Source organism: Caloenas nicobarica, chromosome Z (assembly GCF_036013445.1).
Source record: "Caloenas nicobarica isolate bCalNic1 chromosome Z, bCalNic1.hap1, whole genome shotgun sequence".
In the NCBI taxonomy this organism is placed as follows: Eukaryota; Metazoa; Chordata; class Aves; order Columbiformes; family Columbidae; genus Caloenas; species Caloenas nicobarica.
Window position 1 is genome coordinate 50327958 of NC_088284.1, and position 6000 is coordinate 50333957.

At 51.7% G+C, this 6000-nt stretch overlaps 1 protein-coding gene across 6 annotated transcripts in view; it reads right to left on the reverse strand.

Annotated features, from left to right (window-relative positions):
• SPIN1 (spindlin 1) overlaps positions 1–3022 on the reverse strand; it is a 53061-nt gene extending 50039 nt beyond the window's left edge. Inside the window, exon 1 of one of the 6 annotated variants that reach the window (XM_065657225.1) lies at positions 2936–3022. The gene's annotated coding sequence lies outside the window, so the exon portion shown is untranslated. The other 5 variants (XM_065657228.1, XM_065657224.1, XM_065657229.1 and 2 more) reach the window with 5 other exon arrangements.
• Positions 3023–6000: the final 2978 nt, after the last annotated feature.

Genomic DNA, 6000 nt, shown 5'->3' on the forward strand with positions numbered 1-6000 from the left:
TCAAGTTACAGACTTTAGCTCGGACTTTTCCATCTAGAAGCAGTACAGTTGGCTCAAGAGCCACGACGCACATACACATTCCAAAACCATCTTGTAACTTGGATGACTCTACTCAAGTTTTACATTGTTGTAAACTCATTATTACAAATTATTTTCTCCTCACCAGCTATTCAACAGTTGTTAATGGGGATGGAAGAAACAGCAGAAAATAAGTATTAATATATGATATTTAATTCTAGCACTGAAGCGGCATATTTATTTCTAGCTCAGTAAAAGCTGTAACATTATGCCATACCAGTGCTTCTCCACTAGAAGCTTCCAAAGCAAAGCAGACAAAGACGACAGAGCTAGAACATCCGTTTACTTTAAGGCAGTGCTCAGATATTAACAGAAGCCATGGCCATCCATGGGTATATGACTGAATAGAGACCATATCTTTAAATATAATCTTTGAAAAATGAAACATTCACTATGAATTACAGTAACATGCCTAGAAAGCAATGGAAAGCATCATGTCTTAGCACGTTCAGCATTCATCCTTAAGTTACAAGATAGATATAAATCTGTTCCATGGCAGCTTGCTTTAGATATGCCAAACAAACTACCTTCAAACATTATTTTGGTTTTATGTCATAAGCAAGCAAAAAAAATAAACCATATTCATGGAAGCCAGAAGGGGGTGCTCTGAATAACTGAGGTGGGGGGCACTGAACTGAGCATTTGCCTTGTGTTAGGAGAGGTCAGAAGCATGCTGTCTTGTTTCAGCAAAAAAGAAATGCTTTCGTTTGTGCTATTGCCATCACAATGGCAAATTAATCTGTGACAGAAAACTAGCAACACAAAGACCTGGCAAGTGTGAATTCCAGTTTTGTATCCCATGATTTGTGAGCTGGTTTAGGATACTGAGAAGGAGACACAGGGAATGCAGAGAAATCCCCAAAGCCTTACAGTTTTTACCTACACAACGCCTATTCTGACATAACTAGTTCAGGTATTTCTAATGTGACTGCACTGAGTTGATACCTTACACCAAACTACATCCTGAAATGAAATGGACCTAGATCATTCCACAAGTGTAATACAGTATTTCGTCTCTGCCAGCACTTTGGTGCATCAGCCTCCCCCCACCCAAAAAGGGAAAAAGATACGCACATTCCAATCAAGCCTCTCTCGGCTGGTCTCACCCAGTCCCCCCCCTCCTTCCCTTCCTTCCTCCCTCGCCCCAGGCCTTGCCAGGTTCCCAAGTCCCCTTTGATTTTAGGTTTCATTTTGTTGTTAACAGCAAAACGAAAGGAGAAAGCTTCCAAAGCGAGGATCCTTACCCTTGAAATCCCGCCATGCGCGCAATAAGGAGGGTGAATTATTTTTCCTCTTTTTTTTTGGATGGGAGATGAGGGGGGAGGAGGAAGAAACAAAAGCCTAAAAGGAGGAGAGGCTAAGCGGCGGAGACAGAGGGAGAAGGCGGAGACCCTGGTGAAGGAGCAGGGCGAGCGTCAGCCATGTTGTGTGTGTGTTGGTCCAGTATTTACAAACCTGCAGCTGCAGCAGCGCTTGGAGTCTGGGAGAGAGGGGAAGGAAGGGAGGGAGAGAGAAAGGCGAGGAGGGAGGAGAGGCAGGCACACAGAGGGAAGGGAGGGAGGAGCGGAAAGCGGCAGACAAAGGATCCCAGCGCAGCCCGAGCGGAGCGCGCACACACGCACACGCGCGGTGCCTCACACCGCGGCAGCGCTGCCCGCAGCCCCGCTATGCCAGCCCGGGGCGGCGGCTCCCCCTCCGGCTGCCGCGGCGCGGCCCGGACCCGCCGCCGCACTCACGCCCCCTTCAGCCCGCTTTCCCCCGGCGGGGGGGAGGGAGGGCCGGGGCACGCTTCCCCCCGCCTCCCCCGTGCGCTGCCGAGAGGGAGGCTTATCTGCCGGCAGCCCCTCGGCGGGCCCCAGTCCATGTACAATAGCTCCGCAGAGGGGAAGTGGGGGGGATGGCCGCGGCCCCGACGCCTCCCCTCCGGCAGGGAACGGAGAGTGGATGCTGAGCGGGGCCTGTGCCAGGAGAGGGCGGCAGCCCCTCCGGAGCCCGGACGGGCGGGGGTTGCCAGGCAGCCGGGGCGTTGTGGGGGAGAGCACAGACGGCAACGCGAGCCCGGGGGGCCCCGCTGCCGCCCGCCTCCCGCGGCTTCCGGGCGCGCCGCGGGGGCGGGACGGGCGCGGACCACGGCGGAGGAGGGGGCGCAGGGTCTGGACGCCGCGGGTGACTACATAATGTCAGCCCCGGGGGAGGGGAAGGGAGGCGAGGCTGGGCTGGGAGCGGTGGCTCCGGCTCCCCCCACAGCGACTCCCTTCGGCTCTGCCCGGTACTGGGCCGGGCCAGGCCAAGGGCGGCGCGACAGGCTGCGCTCTCCCTCCCATCCCCCCCCGCTTCCCCTCCCCCGCCTTCCCCGCTCGCTCACCTGCCGGCGGGACGGGTGCCCGGGGGTGCCAGGCGGGCGGCCCGGGGGTGCCAGCGCTGCAGCCGCTGCCGCAGCCCCCTGCCTTGCCAGGCCGCTCAGCTCCTCCGCGGCGGCAGCGGGGACGGCCGCTCCCCTTGTCTCGTTTGCCCCCCTCCGCCGCCGCCACCACTGCCTCCTGCTCGCCTCTGCCACATTTGGAGCCCCCTCTCCCTACGCGAGCTCCGCCGCCAGGATAGAGGCCTCCTCACCTTCCTGCCAAATAGTGAACCACCCGCATCGAGCCGTTCAAAACACAGGGTCGGGCCCCGCCCTCCTCCCCCGCCCTGCCCCCCCGCTTCCCGCCGCGCAGGCGCACTGCAGCTCCCAAACTGCGACAGGAGCGGAGGACGCGCTCCTCCGCCCCGCCCGCCGTCACCGACCCCAGCGCGCCTGCGCGCCCAAGGCCGCTACCGGCCGCCGCTCCGCAGCGGTTTCGCCCTGCCCGCTACCCACCGTAACGGCGGAGCTGCGGGCCGCGCCCGGAGCCCTCCGGCGGGCGGCCGGCTGCCGGGCTGCTTCCGAGCACGGCCTACCCGGCCCCGCCCCACCCCCGCCCGCCCGCTCTCCGCAGCGCCCAGCGCCGCCTCACGGGCGGGCCGCAGCGGCCCGTGGCGGCGGAGCCGCTCACCAGCAGCAGCTCCTCCCCAGGCAGGCCTGGAGGCCGCGGCCTACCTGGCGCCCAGGGCTATGGCTGGCAGCCTCACGGGTTTCAGGGTGCCTAGCGTTTTCCAGCGTGTTTTTGCCGTATCCCTGGCCATCTTCCAACCCTCAGTGCTCGAGTGGTCTGGGGAGGTGCTGGCGGTTGTGTTTGCACGGAGAAGCCCAAAAGTGTTCAGGTACCTGAAGGCTGATTGGCATTTCACCTGACTAGGCGAAGTGTTTGTAAGTAATAGAGGCTCTTGGGTGTGCTGCGTATAGCGTGATCTCAGAAAAGCAGAAGACTGCATTTTGCACTCAGTTGTCTTCTCGTCGCAAGAGAGGCAGTGTTACTGGGATGGAGAAGGAGTAGCTCCTTCAAGACTGGGATTGCTTTAAAAGGATTCCTTTAAAAACATTCCCATTTGGGAAACAAGAAATGGGGTGGGGGAACACTCTGGAAGTCCCAACTGAATGTGAGCACTGGTTACAAGTTCCTTACGCCGTCTTGATGGACTGCCCTGGGTGCTCAGGGGTTTTGGCTGCCAGTAGACTGAATACTTGAGAGGGCCCTTGATGGAGAGCCTCCAAGTAGTCAAGACTGTTGTTCAGCAACAGCTAGACCACAGTGTCATCTACTGAATCATAAGTGTTAAATACTGGCGTATCTAGAAAAGAAGCAGCAAGCTGCTTAACTGTCATGGAGAGCATTTTCTAATTAATGAAATGTGCGTGATCTAGATGGATTTGAACACCAGGAGGAAATTCAGTAAGATGTACCAGAAATTTTCAGATGAAGCTCTGTGTAAATCCTTAATCATGGGAGAGAAAATCATCAGTAGATGTTCTGATGAAAATCTGATATAGTGTCATCAAAGCCTAGTCTATCAGTTTGGTACATCATTCGAGAATTGACTTTCAAGAGCCGTTTGTAGCTTCAGACTGACAACAAAATGGAAGCATCACTAAGTAAGATGATGTTCTTCTCTGAAAAATAATTCATTTAACAATGAAAACAGGTGAACATCTTGGGGCCTGGTCTGCCTTTACAAATCAAATGGGTACTTTTTTCGAAGTAGAGCTTGGGAAGTGTATTATGACATGATAAGACTTTTTCTGTTACAACAATATAAGACTCACTTCATTCATTAAGGGAGCCCTAAAGGATTGTTATGTCCAGGGCTTTTGCATGTGGCTAAGAGCCTCGTGTACACTTGGAGTACAAGAATTGAAACTGATTTGGGGGAAGGATAATAGGATTTAAAGGTTAAGTACACATCTGGGATTTCTTAGTTTGACAGTAGCAAATACACAGGTTAGGATCCAAATTCCCAGTTCACCCTCGTGGATCATATACTTCATAAATTCAGAGTCTTTGAGAGAAGATGAAATACAGGAACATAAATGTACAGACATAGATATTTTGCTTAAAATTGTTACTGGCAAAATGGGAGAACAAAGAATTGCATTTTGTTAGCACTTTGTTAATTTCACAACTCTAAATTTCATCAGATTTTGTTACTGTATCCCCAGTAATTCCACTGACAAAGGAATCCCCCAGAATCTGAGAGATTATCCATTTACAATTTAAACAAATTTAGACATGACTAGCTAAAGAGAGAGGAGCATTAGGAAAAGAGAGGGAAAGAGAGTGAGAAAGCTTGAAAATGGAAGTTTTGTTTTATCAAAGGAGTAAAGTGAGGAGCATTGTACCTGCCTTTTATATTTTGTAGTTAGTGGAGGCAACAGCCATACTGTCTGTTTTGACCTTTCTCACTTTTTTTTTTCTTTCTCTCTCCTGTTGTATGCAGACTCCATCATTATTTTAAAAACTTGCATTGACTCTTATGAAGTCCTGTAAGACTTACGTATATTAACAAAAAGAGGCTCTTAAAAGCTCTGTTTGTGGCAGTACCAGCAGAGAATAAAAGATTGCTGTTAATCCTGGGCTGAGTTAGAGAAGTTGTAGACGGCATCTTCTCTAGGGAGCAAAAGAGAAGTTCTAGAGAGCTTTGGAAAACCCTCCCAGAGCAAGATCATCAAGTGTTAACAACTCTTTCAAGAGCTATCTACTCTTCATAGTTCTCCGTGGTTACTAGGAGTTGTCCACAGCAGGAGACTGCATTTTCATGCCTGGAAGGAGAATTGCATGATGATGCATTTGCATCCCGTGCCCATCACAGGTGTGGTGATCCCTGAGCTGGCATGGGAAAGTGCCCACTTGATTGAGAAGCCTTTGAGACTGGCTGCCTGGCAAGCCCATTTGTTCTTTCTTCTGAATGGCTAACAGCTCCTGCCTGACTTGCCCTTGGGCATGGCAGGGCAAACCGAACTGTTGAAGCCTTGCAGCTTTGGATCTGACCTTCTGCTTCAGCCACACTGTGAGTCAGTGGATTGCCTGAGCACGAGCTTGGAGTTCTGCATTATACTGCCCCCAAATTATGGTCATTCAGGTTATCTGAGGAAGTGTAGGTGGTGTGTTTGTACAGAGAAAGGTGTGCAGCTACCTGACAGCCACCTAGCAATTCATGTGACTAGGCAGAGTGTTTGTACATAATAGAGGCCATCAGAGATGACAAAAGCAAAACAAAAGACTGCATTCTGCGCTAAATTGTCTTCTTTATGGAAGAGAGCCTGGATTATGTCTTGGGGTGGAGGAGGAGTAGCTCCTTCAAAAGAATCCCTTTGAAATTGTGTCCTTGTCATCTATGGAACAGGGAAACAAAAAAGAGGGTTGGGGAACATTTAAAAAATCCCAGCTGAACAAAAGCATTGGTTGCAAGTTCTTTACACAGTCTTGATGGACTTGGTGGACTGTTTTCTGTGCTTATAGTTTTTAGCTTCCGTTAGGCTGGCAAGCCTTCCATTAGAGCTTTGCAAGT